The sequence below is a fragment of the Lathyrus oleraceus genome, chromosome 5 (genome assembly GCF_024323335.1).
Source record: "Lathyrus oleraceus cultivar Zhongwan6 chromosome 5, CAAS_Psat_ZW6_1.0, whole genome shotgun sequence".
NCBI lineage: Eukaryota > Viridiplantae > Streptophyta > Magnoliopsida > Fabales > Fabaceae > Lathyrus > Lathyrus oleraceus.
Window position 1 is genome coordinate 597,020,186 of NC_066583.1, and position 17,642 is coordinate 597,037,827.

Sequence of the window (17,642 nt, forward strand, 5' to 3'; positions counted from 1 at the left end):
TCGCAACGAGGGCGAAAGCAAACAAGGATTAGTTGTTAGTCGTTAGTCAAACTCGGCAAGACATCGCATCTTGTGCCTACGTATCTCATCTGAACATGAGAATCAGAGTTGCCGTAGTTCGGCTAAATAGGGCAAACATGGAACCCGAACGCCAATCTCTGGGCTTACATCAGCTTCCGCACCAAACATACCCACACTAGAAACCAGATGCCACTTGATGGACTTATACCGGACTCCAAGCACACAACAAGAGGATACGGAATGCCAATGGTTGGGCTTACATCCGTCTCCTACACACACAAGAACAAACAAGCAACAAGTTACTAAGGAGTCGGGAACTCGAGCCCTATCAAGGCGCATCACATCGATCCTAGGAGCATGGTTCCACCGAACCACCTTGATCATGGAGGATAGAGTAGCAAGAGCATCTGCCATCTGGTTCTCATCACGAGGTATATGATACAGCTTTACTGTTGTGAAGAAATTCAACAGCCTTCTCGTGTAATCTCTGTACGGGACCAGGGTGGGCTGGAGAGTATTCCAATCACCATTCACTTGATTGATCACTAGAGCTGAATCTCCGAAGATGTCCAGAGTCTTGATTCTCAAATCAATGGCTTTGTCAATACCCAAGATACAGGCCTCGTACTCAGCTTCATTATTGGTGCACTCGAAAGTCAGACGAGCGGTGAAAGGCATGTGGGCACCTTTCGGAGTAGTAATGACAGCGCCAATTCCACTTCCTTTGGCGTTGACGGCCCCATCAAACGTTAAAATCCACTTTTCATCTGGATCAGGTCTCTCTCCAACAACTGGCTCTTCACAGTCTTTCATCTTGAGGAACATGTTGTCTTCATCTGGAAAATCAAACTTCATCGGCTCATAGTCTTCAATCGGTTGTTGTGCAAGATAGTCTGACAGAATACTCCCCTTGATGGCTTTCTGGGATGTATACTGGATATCATACTCTGTCAGTACCATTTGCCAACGAGCAACCCTTCCGGTAAGAGCTGGCTTCTCGGATATATACTTGACTGGATCCATCTTGGAGATCAGTAAAGTTGTGTGAGTCAGCATGTATTGTCTCAATCGCTTAGCAGCCCATGCAAGTGCACAACATGTCTTTTCAAGCATTGAGTATCTCGACTCGCTGTCTGTGAATTTTTTACTCAGGTAGTAAATGGCATGCTCTTTTCTACCTGTCTCGTCGTGTTGACCGAGAACACAACCCATGGAATTGTCGAGTACTATCAAGTACATAATCAGCGGCCTCCTTGAGACTGGAGGCATAAGGATAGGGGGATTCTGCAAATACTCTTTTATCTTTTCAAAAGCCCTTTGACAATCGTCATTCCACCTGATAGCCTGATCTTTCCTCAGCAATTTGAAAATTGGCTCACACGTGGCTGTTAGATGAGAGATGAACCTTGCAATGTAGTTCAACCTCCCTAAGAAACCACGGACTTGCTTCTCTGTTCTTGGCTCAGGCATTTCCTGTATTGCTTTCACTTTGTCAGGATCCACCTCAATCCCTTTTCCGCTAACAATAAAACCCAACAATTTTCCAGATCTCACCCCGAAAGTGCACTTGTTCGGATTAAGCCTCAGCTTGAATTTCCTTAACCGCTCAAACAGCTTCTGCAGATTTACCAGATGTTCTTCTTCTGTCTGAGATTTGGCAATCATATCGTCCACATAAACCTCGATTTCATGATGAATCATGTCATGGAACAGAGTCACCATAGCTCGTTGATATGTTGCCCCAGCGTTTTTCAGACCAAACGGCATCACCTTGTAGCAGAAGGTGCCCCATGGGGTTATGAAAGTTGTCTTCTCCATGTCTTCTGGTGCCATCTTGATTTGGTTATAGCCAGAAAAGCCATCCATGAAGGAGAATACCGAGAACTGAGCTGTGTTATCCACCAAAACGTCGATGTGAGGTAATGGGAAATCATCTTTAGGGCTAGCTCTGTTCAGATCCCGGTAGTCGACACACATCCGTACCTTTCCATCCTTCTTAGGTACTGGAACGATATTTGCAACCCATGGCGGATAATTGGTAACTGCTAGAAACCCTGCATCCAACTGTTTTTGCACTTCTTCCTTTATCTTGACAACCATCTCTGGTCTTGTTCTTCTGAGCTTCTGCTTGACCGGAGGACAACCTTCTTTGAGAGGCAAGCGGTGTACCACGATGTCTGTGTCAAGCCCTGGCATATCCTGATAAGACCAAGCGAAGACGTCAACATACTCTTGCAACAGTTCAATCAACCCCTTCTTTACATCGTCTTCCAAAGCAACCCCTATCTTGATTTCTTTCTTGACGTCCTCGGTGCCAAGATTAATCACTTCAGTAGACTCTTGATGTGGTTGAATGACCCTTTCCTCCTGTTTTAACAGCCTGGCAAGTTCTTCAGGGAGTTCACAGTCTTCATCATCCTCTTCTTCAGCTTGGAAGATTGGATTTTCGAAGTCGAAGCGAGCCATAGCAGAACTATTATCAATAGGATCCGGTGATGTGCATCTGCATGAGTGATGGTATGTGCTTATGAGTGTGAACAGTGAGTGAAAACTAAACAAAACATTGCCAAATATTTTTATTCTTTTGAAATTTTGAAAACTGCAAGAAATAGAAAGACAGTGAACAAAATATTTGAATGCAAAAGACGTCCTTCATTTATGATAAACAATGCAGGTATTCACATAGATGAGCCCCACAATGAGTCATTACGCCCTGGGCGGAACGTAAGACTTGGACATGCATGAATAAACAAAGAAAAATTACTCCTCTAGAAGAGTGACTTGGACAATTTCCTCGGAAGACCAATTGTTGATGACTTCACCAAGGATCCTTGGGCGCACCCAGTTGTCGATGTCACAATCACTATCCCCATCCTCTTCATTGATTGCTGATATCTGGCCATACTGAATGATGCCAGCGCTGGAGAAGGTAATCGGCCCCTGACGAGTCTGAGGTGCTGAAGTTATAGATGTCAAAGCTGGCTGGTACCCAATCCCGAACTTGTCGTCTTTCATTGGTAACTCCAACAGACGCCCCCAACCAGGAGCAACACCTGAATCCACCAAGGCCTGCGCCTGCTTGAAGGATGAGATAGAGGCACCTGCTTTAACCTCTTCCACCGGAGCTGCATCCTTGATCTGAACTGACTCAAAGGCCTAACACAGGGTCTCATGAATTTCACCTTCCACCTCTACATACTTGAATATAGACAGGTTACTGACCAGGATGTCCTCCTCACCACAGACAATGATAATTCTTCCATTGACTGGGAATTTGATCTTTTGATGTAAAGTTGAAGAGACTGCCCCAGCATTGTGACATGTTATGGGATATGCAAATGCACTGACATGTTTAGCAATTCCAAAAGGCATTCTACCCCCTTGATTCCAGTCTCACATTTGATAAACGGTGTAAGAAGAAAATCCCGACTAGAATCAAGAAGAAGATATGAACCCCTGGGAATAGATAAACATGTGTTAAATGATATGAATGCAGAATGATGTGATGCAATACAGTGACATGGAAATCAGGACTGCTGTATCTGCTTGAACATCTGTCGGGTTGCACTGTCTGAAAAGAAACCCACTGAGGAATGTAATACAAGATCAAAACTCTGCCCCAGAAAACCGGGTTGGTTGGAGGTTAAGGTTCCCTGAATTTAGCCCGCCCCTCACTGGTAGGTTCTAAGAACAGAAGTTTGTCAGCTTTAGCCCTTCAGTCGAGAATAATACGTTTACCACTGAAGGTTTGGCATTATTACGGGATAAAAGACCTCCGCTGACTCCCCTCAACAGGATATCCTAAAGCAAGTTCCCAGTCTCGGGGTCCTCGGATTGAGCAGCGAGAATGCGCCCACCAGAGCTAACATAAACGCGTCTCGGAGGAGAGGCCTCGACTGAGTTCTCGGGAAATGGTCACCAGAGTCGATGATTTCTAAAGGAATATCTGTCGTTATGGAACACCCATAGGACAGAATATATTCAACAGAAACCTCGTCTGGAATGTGGGTCTCATGAACGACTTAACGTAGCAACATACCATGCAAGCCTCATGACTATCCACTCTAACACCTATGTGTACACTCAAGCCTGGGTAGTGGGCTTATCTCTCATAAAATATCCCCACCCTAACAAGCAAGCAACCCAACAGAACCCACAGATACAACAAACATATGTACATGAATGCAATAAGGTAAAGCAGGTAAATGCTGAAAATAAATAACTGTACAAAGAATAAACACCCAACAAACAAGAAACCTACAAAAGCTAGGAGGGACTCGCTTAGGGAAACCGGGTCCCCAGCAGAGTCGCCAGATGTCGCAACCTGAAAAAATACAGGAGGTGCGAAAAAACAACCGGCGAGAAAGAAATGACAGAAGAGTCGCCACCGTGCGTTATTTATCCCAAAGGAGGGAAAGGAAACGCTCGAAGTAAACCTGGAGAAAGGAAAGGAAAAGACAAGGTCTCGCAACCAAATCTTGGGTTCGGGAGTCGATTATGCGAAGGGAAGGTATTAGCACCCATACGCATCCGTAGTACTCTACGGGATCCACTCTTGTTGTTTCTTGTCTAAAGGGTGTGTGTTTATCTAATGTACTATTTACTAAAAGGGTCAAGAGAAAAATGACTCGCACGGATGTCGCATCCACTGCATACGTATCTCATCTGAATATGACAATCAGAGTCTTCGTAGCTCGGGTTCCTATGGGTTAAAGAGGAGTGTGCTCGCTAAGACGTCGCGTCTTATGCCTACGTATCTCATCGGGAATGAGAATCAGAGCAAAACGTAGTTCAGCTAACTACGGGAACAAAAGTCTCGATTGCAACTAGGGCAAGAGAAAGGGAAGGTCTCGATCGCAACGAGGGCGAGAGAAAGGATCGCAACAAGGGCGAAAGCAAACAAGGATTAGTTGTTAGTCGTTAGTCAAACTCGGCAAGACATCGCATCTTGTGCCTACGTATCTCATCTGAACATGAGAATCAGAGTTGCCGTAGTTCGGCTAACTACGGGAATAAGGGTCTCGATTGCAACTAGGGCAAGAGAAAGGGAAAGTCTCGATCGCAACGAGGGCGAGAGAAAGGATCGCAACGAGGGCGAAAGCAAACAAGGATTAGTTGTTAGTCGTTAGTCAAACTCGGCAAGACATCGCATCTTGTGCCTACGTATCTCATCTGAACATGAGAATCAGAGTTGCCGTAGTTCGGCTAACTACGGGAATAAGGGTCTCGATTGCAACTAGGGCAAGAGAAAGGGAAAGTCTCGATCGCAACGAGGGCGAGAGAAAGGATCGCAACGAGGGCGAAAGCAAACAAGGATTAGTTGTTAGTCGTTAGTCAAACTCGGCAAGACATCGCATCTTGTGCCTACGTATCTCATCTGAACATGAGAATCAGAGTTGCCGTAGTTCGGCTAAATAGGGCAAACATGGAACCCGAACGCCAATCGCTGGGCTTACATCAGCTTCCGCACCAAACATACCCACACTGGAAACCAGATGCCACTTGATGGACTTATACCGGACTCCAAGCACACAACAAGAGGATACGGAATGCCAATGGCTGGGCTTACATCCGTCTCCTACACACACAAGAACAAACAAGCAACAAGTTACCTAGGAGTCGGGAACTCGAGCCTAGCAACTGTCAAGCAAACACACAAAAAAAAAGGAAAAGGGTGCCCGGAGAGATCTCGCACGATCTCCTGCCTATGTACCTCATCTGGTATGAGAATCAGGGCGACGTAGTTCCCCCTACATAGGGATTGCCATCTGAATATGGACTTACAAAGGAGGACACCAGTTGTGTCAAAGGAGAGTGGGAGATGTGTTCACGTCCTAGCAGTAGGTGTCGCAGCTCGCTGAATCGAGTCTTAGGCAGTTACCTCTTTGCAATAGAACGGACTACATGCCACAAGATCGGAGACGCTCGGAAAGGTCTAGAAGTGGGGAAGCTCTGCCCTAGAGTTGTCATGCAATATGTACTTAAGTGTTAGGGTTTACAAATGGGAATATCTACCTAATGTTAGCATGCAAAGAATATGGGAATCCTACCTATGTTATCATGCAAAAGAATAAGGGAATCCTACCTATGTTATCATACAAAAGGATATGGGAATCTTACCTATGTTATCATACAAAAGGATATGGGAATCCTACCCATGTTATCATGCAAAGGGTTCTATCTAATGGGTGCTACCTAATCGGAACAAGAATTGACGAGTGGAGCAAGGAGAAGTGCTAGGGATAAGGGTAGATGGCGATGCACGAAGCAATCGACTTACAAGGTTAATGGCGATGCATAAAGCAATCGACTTACAAGGTTGATGGCGATGCATAAAGCAATCGACTTACAAAAGGGTGGATGAATACGTGCTGATTCTGTTAGGTTTTGAAAAAATGATTACTCGACGTTGGATCGAGGTTTTGATCTTGTTTTGAAATGGTTATCGGATGTTCATTTTATTTCTTGTATTAACAGATGAATAAAGAATGAAAGAATATTATACATTTCATGGGAGAGGGATACATTTGTTATGAATGGGGATCGTTCATGGCAGACAAACAATAATAATACATGCCTCAAACACCATACAAGTAGGCCACAGTTAATCAAACAAGTAAGATATAAACAAGTATATAATCGAATCAAATAATCAGAGAATGAAATAATGAAGCATTAAACAATGTATGAGTGTAAGTGTAAGGGAACCGGCTCATTGTAAGAAAGCCCAAGAGTAAGCTATGTGAGGTCAATGGCGATGCTTAAAAAGCAATCGACTTACAAGGGTGTGAAAATGGGCTCGACATTGAGTCGAGAAAATATGATTTTTAATTTTGAAATGGTTTTGAATGGTTTTTTATCAAAGAGATTGTGATGATTTATCATGATTGTAACATAACCCACACATAAAGGCAAATAATTTGTACAAATGAAATGAACAAACACAAATGTAATAATTCACATAAATCCTAAAAAAAATGAATAATCACATAAGCCATATTAAAAATAAAACAATAAAAAATGAATAAATGATAGAAATATGTTAGTTAAATGGTAAGGCTAGAAAAAAACATGGAAAGATCAAAAATGTTGGAAAACCAAAGCAACAAACCCGGGTATTGAACCCACCCCACTCAAGACCATGAAATCACTCCTCTCCACCAGACCACTTAAGATTATATGCTACTGAAATACTACCTTAAATATATGAACCGAGCTAAAACAAAAAAATAAATAACATATAAACATTTTTATGTTTTTTTTTATCTCTGTTAAAAAACAAATTAAAAAAAATTAAAAAAAAGAAAACAAGAAAACAGAAAAATGGAAACGAAAAAAAAAGCAAAACAGAAGCTCGTCTTCTTCTCATCTCTCTCACCTTACGAACTCAACCTTCCCCAACAATGGCAATCTCACGCACTCGAAACTCATCCTTCTTATGACATCAACAAAACCCTCTCACGCTCTCCAACTCAGTGAATCGAACTCCCTCAACTCTCACAAATATTTTCAGACAACAAGCATATGAGAAAGATAGAGAGAAAGAAAAAACCTTACAAAATGTCGCAGTGGTGGCGGTGTAGGACGTGCAAACGCTGGCCTCCAGGTAATCACTCTTGGGATTTTTAGGGTTTCTTCTCAGATTTTCGCCTCCAGCCCTTTTCGCCTCCCCTCTGATTCGCTTCCTTCTCCTTTTATCTTCACAGCTTTAGGGTTTAGGGTTGTTGTCTGGAATTCCAAAGAATATCTTCTGCAAACTACTTTTGATGCGCTCAGTTGGGATTGGCCTTTTTGATGCTTGATTCGGAAAAGGTAACCAATCTACGTACTTTCGTCTTCGTCTTTGTCCTGATGCCAATTTTGGGAATTTTCTGATGTTTTGAATTTTACTGTTGGCTAATTAACCTTTTTTTACTGCAGGGAATTGAACTGTTGATGTGTATGTCCAAAATGGTTTTTGATTATGGAAGTTGCAGCTGGTGTGCAATCACAGGTGAAGCAGGAGTATGTCATAAAAACAAGTCGTTGGCTCCACGATGCAGATGTCCAATGGCTGCTATTAATGATGATGACATGATGAGCTTGACGATTCCATTACAGTTCAGGACAAAGGCATGGAGTCTCACAGCCTGGAATGCTCCTTATGCTCCATTGTTTCACTGAGCTGTTGGCATGAAGGTTGATGTGGTATGCTATCCCAAACTCCTATGTGACCAAAGTTCCTGCAGTAGGTTAGTAGACTCACAACCATCTGCCCTCTTGATTGTGTTTCATGGCTTGTGTTTTAGAATTCAGCTTGGTGACATGTCTTTGATCATAGGCCAGTTGCAACGGGTGGAGGATATGTTGTCCCCAACTCCAATCTGGTCAATGCTCCAGCAGCATGTAAGGTATCCTTTGGTTTTGCATTGTGATGCAAGCCAAGAGCTTTCATTCAGTGGCTATCCCCAATGTGATTTTACACTTGGTAGATGCATTTTCATTGTAGCACATGGATGTGGTAGTAGTAGGCATTTGTAGTCTTGCAACATGTTTGACTTGGTCTTGTTGATGTAACCAGTTAGGTAGGCTTAGGAACTTGTATGCACATAGCTTGATAGCCCAATGCTGATAGCTTGGTGACAATTTATCATGGTCTGATGTGGCCTGAAGGCAGGCCAACATGCTTAGGTTCCTATTGCCCTGTATTTTGTTGCTTTGATTCTTCTTGCACAGGGTGTAGTCTTGATGCAGGTTTTATGGTCATGTGAGGCATGTCATGAGCTACCACATACATGTAATGATGTCGTGGCTTACTTGTGGTCTTAGTGTTGACATAAATTCCATCTGTTAGATGATGTTGCTTGGGACAGACCTTGGTGACTTGATGCAGATTGGTGCAGAATACTTGCAAAGGTTGTTTTGCACTCAGGTATGCAATTGGGTTTGCAGCCTTGTTAACCATTCAAATTGATGTGGCCATGTTTAGGTTTATGTCAGTCACCTGTTATGTTGCTGTTTGCAGGTTTTGGCCATGGTGTTAACTGGTTTGTGTGTTAGGTTCATGTGTCATGACTGAGTTTGGTTGTGTTGGTCTGCTGCTGCAGGTCTACTCCAATTGTTTCACTTGGGCATGGAATGTCGCTTGATGGATGTTGACGGTTGTTATGTCCTGCTATGGTGCAAGTGCACATTCATTGGCATGGTTGTCTTGGTGATGCAACATGTTGTGTTGACGGAAAGTTGGTTATTCCCTTGCCTTGGTATGCAGTGTTACTGCAGGGTGGTGTTTGTGCAGGGCTGTTATGGTTTGGTGTGGCATGAGGTCTCGCTGCAGGTTCATAATACCTCATGTGTTGTTATTGTTTGTATGATTTGTGGTTGATGTGGTTAGGTCTGATGCAAGATGCTATCCATGATGATGAACTGCACTCATGTCAAACACTTCCCTGCTGCTGATTATTGCTATTTTGTAGGTTTGCTGTAATAGCCTGAACTTGGTGTTGGATGCAGGGTGAACCATGATGAACAACATGACTGCTTTGATTTGCTCCTGCTGTGATGTCTTCAGTAGTTTGGACTTGATGCAAGCATGTAGTGTTATTGTCTTGGATTGATGCAAGAGTGTTTGGACATTTTGGACCAAGGTAGGTTGTGGTTGGACTAGGCAATGCTGTGATTTGCAGGTTCAGTTGGTGCAGCACAACACATAAAATGGCATTGTTGTAGTACAAGTCATGATTGGAGCCATGTTGAGGTACATCTCATGGTGTGGATTGATGAAGGGGTATGCATTTGATCTCTTGTTCCTGGTTCTATCAGGCCTTCATTCATGTGCTGACTTCATTTTGGTATTATTTCTCTTAGCTTTATCATGAGTAATTTTAGCTACAGTCTCCAGTACTGCCTGCTGATCAGCGACACTGTTATTGAAGCTGTTTTTATCAAGTTCTTCAGGTGTATCATAGCAGGTCATGTTCCATTCCTGAGTTTGTGTCCAATCTTGTACTCGTATATTTTGTTAGGCCACCGTTCTTTCAGATGACCGGTGTGAATGTATCCAGGGTCACTACCAGCAGGCATGGATTGAGTTGGTCTCATGGTTGGATTCTGCTGGGAAGGAAGATATTGTTGATTTGTAACAAAACCTGAAAAACCCTGTGATTGAGGTGGTCTCATGGTAGGACTCTGCTGTGAAGGTAAATACTGCTGATTTACAACAGAACCTGCTAACCCCTGTGATTGAGGTGGTCTTGTATTCGTGTTCTGCTGAGAAGGTAGATATTGCTGGTTTGCATTTGCCAAGTTATTTCATGCTGTTTTGGACTGAACAGCTTGCCTGCTTTCACTAAGAACCTTGGTTGCATGGCTTGGTTTCAATTCCCATATGTAAGATCAAATTGCTATCAGCTAGTTCCATGCCCATTCATACTGATTTATGTATCCCATAAGCTGTGATTTATGTTGTGATTGCCTTGAGTGCATTGCATGGCTGACTGTTTCTGTCTTGGTTTTGCAGCAGGATAACTAGCCTGGTTCAGCTAGTATGCACCCTCGTAAGGACAGTAGCATCATGGTCTATATGGATGGATACTTCGATGTGTGAAGTTGCTATGGCCTTGCAGGTTCACATTGATCTCAGGTCACAAATGGAGCTGTTTGGATTATGGAACTGTTATGACTGAACCATGCTAAGGGCTTTCCACTCTTGAACTTCTTTGTAGCCTTTATCTTCAATTGCAGTCAGATGGAGGGTTGCTATATCAGGTAGCACAACGCCATCATCCACAAGCCATTTATCACGTGCATAGAGCACAGAATTTAACATATTCTCAAACAACAAGAAATATCCCATCCATTCAGAAATGATTATATCAACTTTAGGAACAGGAAGTTCAAGTTCTTCAATCTTCCCTTTCAAAACAGTTATAACTTTAGAGTAACCATTAGTTTCAACTATCTGCTTTGCCATGTCAGCCATATCAGAGCATTCAACGGCATAGACATGTTCTGCACCTGCTTTGGCACAGAATAGTGACAAAATCCCAGTTCCGGCACCAACATCAAGAACTACTTTATTCTTGAATAAAAACCTATTCTGATAAATAACATTTTGATATGTCTTGGTTCTAACAGTGTCTTTCAACATTTCTTCATGAATTCCAAAGTGAGAGTAAGAATCAAATTTAGTAATCAGCGTTGGTTTTGTCATTTGAATCATCAAGTTCGCAACCACCCATGGATTGGTCAAGGTTGGAAGTTTCAGCAGCATCTTCGATAACTTCATCATCATCCTGGAATCGAAGATGGTTGTTGTTGGTGGTGGTGGTGTCCATGTTTGGTAGGTTTGAGTTGGTTATGACCTGTTGTTTTTTGTATAACTTGACTGCTCTTGTAGGCATGGCATGAACATAAACATGGTTGGCCAAGGATCACTTGCAAATGAAGCACTCATGATGGAAGCAAGCAAACATGAACAATGGAGTGATGGATTAAGGTTCATGATGGAAGACTTAGGATTTTAGGATGCAAAGAGGTTGTGTTGACTTTGGTCAAAGTTGACCAAAGTCAACCATTGGTCAAAGTTCATTTTTTTTTTGTATTTTTCTTGTAAATGGAATTCAATGGACTATTATGGGTGAATTTAGGGTTTAATGAATTTGGGTTGACTTTGGTCAAAGTTGACCAAAAAGTCAACTGTTGACCAAAGTCAACAGTTGGTCAAAAATGCCAAATTTTGTATTTTTCTTGTATGGAATCAAATGTAATGGTTTACAATGACATGAAATAAATTGAAATGGATTAACAAAATGGTTTGAAGTTGGTTTCCAAATTTTTTTTTTATGACTTGGATGACTTTTGATGTACATGAACAAGGCCATGAAATGAGACCATAAGGTTAGGGTTTTGACATAGTATCCATGAACCAATAACATGACTGGCAAGTGGCTAGAAACACAAGAAACTTGGTTGTTCAGATGACCCAGACCATAGATGTATCCACAATCACAACACCATGACTTTGGATCAAAAAAATCAATCCTCATATAAAACCAAAGTAAGGTTAGGCCAAGCATGCCAAACAAACATAAAAAATTTAGGACCAAAATCGGGGTATGACAACTGGGACTTGGAGACTTGAAGAAAACAAGAATGCTACAACAATTTGACAAGTTTGTTTCTTTGTGAAAAGCTATCAATTTTGTACGCAGTTTTTCTTTTAGTATTTGTGTAAAATCTGCTTGTGTAGAAGCAAGTTGTAACACACAAAATATTATTCAAACTGTTTGTTTGATTCCTTAAGGAGACTAGGGTATAGTCAGATTCTTAAGAAGAGAAATAAAGTTTTTCTTTGTGAATCCTTAAGGAAACTAGGGTATAGTCGGATACTTGAGAAGACAAATAATGTTATTCTTTGTGATTATTGTAATTAGTTGATTATAGTGGATTAAATCATTATGTATAAGGAAAAATCACCTTGGCGGGTGGACAAGAGTAGATTTGAGTTTCAAGTGAACCATGATAAAAATACTTGTGTTTTTATCTCCTTATTATTAACATTTTAGTGGTGTTCTTGAGTTGGCAAAAAGCTTTTGTTTTATAAAACCCAATTCAAACCCCCTTTCTTGTGTTTTTCACACCTTCAATTGGCATCAAAGCTCTGGTTCTGATTTTGATAAAAGATTTATCAACTCTTCACCGTGTTCAGTACCGATCTAGTTTTTTGTGTGAGAAACAATGACCGCTGCTAACATTGTTAACAACAATGACAAAGATCGCTACGGTGCAAAACTGTCGCATCCGCGAAAAACAACCGACGGGAAAAACAAAACAAACAGAGCTGCCACCGTGCGTTATTTATCCCAAAGAGGGAAAGGAAACACTCGAAGTAAACCTGGAAAAGACATGGTCTCGCGACCAAAGAGAGATGGGATCGGGAGTCGGTTATGCGAAGGGAAGGTATTAGCACCCCTACGCATCCGTCGTACTCGACGGGATCCACGCTCAAAAGAATAGAAGAAAGGTTGCTAAACACTGCTCAAAAGAATGCACACACACACTGGAATAAAACACAGATGGAAAGAGGGGGAACGGGCTCGCTAGGATATCGCATCCTATGCCTACGTATCTCATCTGGAATGAGAATCAGAGCTACCGTAGTTCGGCTCACGCACGCCAAACGAAACACACACACAAGAAACCGACTGCCAATCGCTGGACTTATGTCACACTCCACACAAACAGGCAAACATGGAAACCGAATGCCAATTGCTGGACTTACATCAGACTCCGAACCAACAAACACACACAGGAAACCAACTGCCAATCGCTGGACTTACGTCAGACTCCACACCAACAAACACACACAAAAGGAAACCGATTGCCAATCGCTGGACTTACGTCAGACTCCACACAAACAAGAGGTTAACCGGACGCTGAGTCGTCAAAAACAACAAAGAAGTTGAACAAACAAGCTAACAGGGAGTCTGGTACTCGAGCTTGCTAACTGTCAAGCAAACACACACCAAAAAAGGAAAAGGGTGCCCAGAGAGATCTCGTACGATCTCCTGCCTACGTACCTCATCTGGTATGAGGATCAGGGCAACGTAGTTCCCCTTAACAGGGGAGAAACTTTCTCCTAACCAGAGACTGGGAAATGACAAACTAGAAGGGAGACTGACTCGAGCCTAATAGTTATCATGCAATCCATAATGGTCCTAGGTTGAGGTTTCTATCTAACTTGCACAGGCAGCAAGCTATCCTAAACAACACAAACAGACAACACAAGCGCAATAAACAATCACACACACTATATGCAATCAATTGGGCTCATACAAGGTTAGGCTGTGAAACACAAGCCAACTGGAATCGGGTGTAGTTAGCTCTTAACCCTAACATTGAGAGTTAGGGTGAAGCAGATGAAATGGGAAGTGAGGGTAAGACCTCACAGCTCTTATCCCTGGCCTGGGAGAGCTTCAGACAAATGAAAGTGTGGGAGTTCAGAAAGTTGGAACTCTTCTCCACATATGACTGACACAACAAAGATCTTGGGTTAATATCCACAATGCATCAACACAAGGTGTGAGCAAAGTGGATGACACACTGAATAGCAGGAGATGGACTACACATCTCTTTTATCTTCCAATTGCCTTATCAAAGGACTTTTCCTGCTTGGCACAAAAATAAACATTCACAAGCATTGCCTCTTAAGGAGGGCTTCAGACAGGTGTCTGCCCAAGTAAAAGGACAGGTCTTCCAGACTACATGAAGTCAGAGAAGTTATACCTCAGTGGTTAAGCAACCAAGCAAAAGCAAGTTCAAAATGAACTTAAGCAACTTATGTACCTGTGGAAACATCAAACAAATCAGTTCAACTGTACAAACAGACAGACAATCATGAATATCAAACAGTCAAACCCAATGAGCAAAGGCATAAGCCAACAATTCAAACTCAAATGAGTTAACAACCCTACAAAACACACAATGTTATTAGTCAAAAGTAAACATCAAAGGCTCAAGTGATAGAGCACCAACAACTAAGGAACTTGAATGCTCCACCTGAAATCAAAGATCAAACATAAGCAACCAACCACTAGGTCAAGGCCTAGGGTCAAATATGGAGAAAAAATTTAAAACAGAACATGAAATTTAACATGAACCAACTTCATTCAATCAAGAACACAACCAAAAAGTCCCATATCAATATCATTCACCAAATCCATTTCATGAACCAAACATGGCAAGGTATGCAAGTTGTAACCACATTGTGACATCAGAATGAACAAATGCACATTAAATCAAAAATGGTTCAAATAATCTTGGAAAAATTCATGAGTAAACAGGACATACAACATGATCATCACACAAAGAATTAGAGCATTTGGACAACATTAGGCATGGTAATCAAATTTCATAAGCCAAGGCAAGCACAATCAAGCACATATGTGACACAACTTGGCACACCAACTTAGCACAAGCCTAAAACAGAAATGAAACATGGTAAAAACCTCAAACCAAAGCCAAAACAACATTCAACATGTCTAGAATTAGTGTGCAAAATTTCACATCCATAGGATAAAGGACAAGCATTTCACAATCAAATGAAATTCAAGACAATGCAAAAGCTCACACATGACCATCCATAATGAAAAATCTCAATCAAATCAGAAATCAATCCAAAAATTCCAACAAAAATCATGAGCAACCACAACATCCATATCAAGCATCATACAAAAAATCACATCAATTGGAATTCATTTGGCATGGAAAACTCATCAATCAAGTTGAACCTCACAAGGTGTGACACCAATTGTCACACCTACCTTCACATGATCATAAAACAGAAATGACACATGATAAAATTACCAAATCAACACCATAATTTCAAGCCATGAGTCTAGTTTCAACATGTAAAATTTCATGAGCATTGAATTAAAATTGAGCATTTCACAAATGGATAAGCAAGGCAAGGTCAAGATATGATACATGATCAAAAACCCTAGGGCAAAACAAAATCCAGCCAGGCACAATTTATGGAAAAACGATGATAAAAAACTAGAGAGAAAATGTGACATAATGCAAAAAACCACATATTATTTGGATCATTATTTAATTTGTTATGAATTTTCAAAGATGAAGAAAAATAAAAAAACATAAGAGAAGCATGTGGACATGAATGGAGGGAAAAGGCAAAATAACATGACATTTGAAATAAAGGTTGGAGCCAGGAATCGAGCCGTGCCACAATTCAAAATAATTGGTGCCAGGCTGCTGCATGAAACGCAGCGTTTCATTTAACTGTTTCCTTGGCCAATCAGAAACGCGCATGAGCGCCTCATGCAACCAATAGCGTACGAGCCCTAGGGAAACAATAGGCAACGCTTTAGCATGGCCAAAAACGGATCAAAACCGTGGCCTATTCTCCTGAATCATCTTCTTCACGCGTTCACTGTACAGTGTCATGCATCTTCATGCATCAAGAACTTTTTTTCCAGATTTCTCAATTGGACATACCAATGTGTAGGTCTTTCAATGCACATCATAAATCCATGCCTAGTTTATCCTAATTCTATCTAACATGAGAGAATCGAAGCCGACAAGTTTCATGCATGAATCTTTAAATCAACATAAATCAATGAATATGGCATGAAAAATCACGATTCAAAGCTCAGTGTTACCAGCGCAAAGAGATCTACAAATATATCCTAACAATTTTAAGAATTAGAGAGATCGAATTTGTGACCTCTTGATGAGCAACTTTAGAATTCAATGGATTCAAGCCTTGCAATGCTCCAATGCTTCTCTATGATGCTTGCACAGTTGATTGGAAGAGAAATTGAGGATTAATTATGCACGATTTCAACAGAATTGGATTTCACCATTGTTGCTTCCATAGCTTCAAGCATGAACAAAGTGCACGAATTCTCTTGGATCTACCTTCAAACTTGCTCCATGATGCTTCCATATGATGAATTAGGAAATGGATTGTGGTTTGAAGAATTTGAAAGAAAAAAGTGAGAGAAAATTTTGATGAACTTTTGTGATTCTAGATCTAAAATTGGGAATTGTGAAAAACAGTTAGAGATTAGGCTTATATATGCTGCACTAATCATGTTTAATTAATCTTTAAACCAAATGCTAATGAAATGGATGAGTTAGGGAGTGTTTTGGCAAATTGAGTTTTTCACCCTTATGCATGAAAATGCATGGTGAATAGTGCACGAATTTCCCTTCAAATTCACTTCAAATGATGTTTTGAAGCCAATGGTGATGGTCACATGTGCAAATGATGTACAAAATTTAAATTCCAATTTTTCCCTCCAAAAATGCAAGAATTATCAAATGTTCATGTGAATGTAATTCATGCCATGTAATGCAAGATTTGGAAATTATATGTCAAAACAAGAACAATGCAAAAAGAGCCACTTGATTTGGAGTTTTGGTTAAGAAGTTATGCCCATTTGAAGTTCAATGTTCACTTGGCCAAGTTTTGATCATATCTCCTTAACCACACATGAGAAATTGATGATCTTGGACTTTTTGGAAATGGGAGAGAAAGATATACACCTTTCATGTTCAAAAAAATTTCATTTGAAGCTTTCTTGATGATGTAATCTTGAGCTGAAAACCTTTCCATTTTTGGCAATTTCAAATTATAGGTCACTTTCTATTTTTGGAAAGTTTTGTCCTGACTTTATTTTCTTCAATGTTGATGTTTGAAATGTCAAATGAGACTTGTTTGAACATGAATTAAGTATTTCTAATCACTTCCCACCTCCAAATCCAACAGTTGACCATGCAGTTGACTTTTGCAGTTGATAGATGACTTGGCCATACACAGATGATTTTGAGCCTCAACCCCTTAATGAAATGGCTCCAAAATGAAACCCTAGCTTATACAAGCTCCATAAAATCATATGATGATCTCCATCCCATTAAAAACCTCATCTCCTTGAAAAACCCTGATTGGCATAACGCAACTGATTAGGGTTGACCAGAGGTCAAAACCCTAATCCCAAGGAACTTGAGCATGAATAATGAACCTCTTGGTGATGATAAGACCATGATGATGGTGATGTACCATTTCAACCAAGATAATACCCAATCTCCTTGAGGAACCAAGAAACCCTAATTGAAGCACA

At 41.1% G+C, this 17,642-nt stretch overlaps 1 pseudogene; it reads right to left on the minus strand.

Moving 5' to 3' along the window:
- Positions 1-10,660: 10,660 nt before the first annotated feature.
- Positions 10,661-11,336, minus strand: LOC127082299 (probable protein arginine N-methyltransferase 1; annotated as a pseudogene).
- Positions 11,337-17,642: the final 6,306 nt, after the last annotated feature.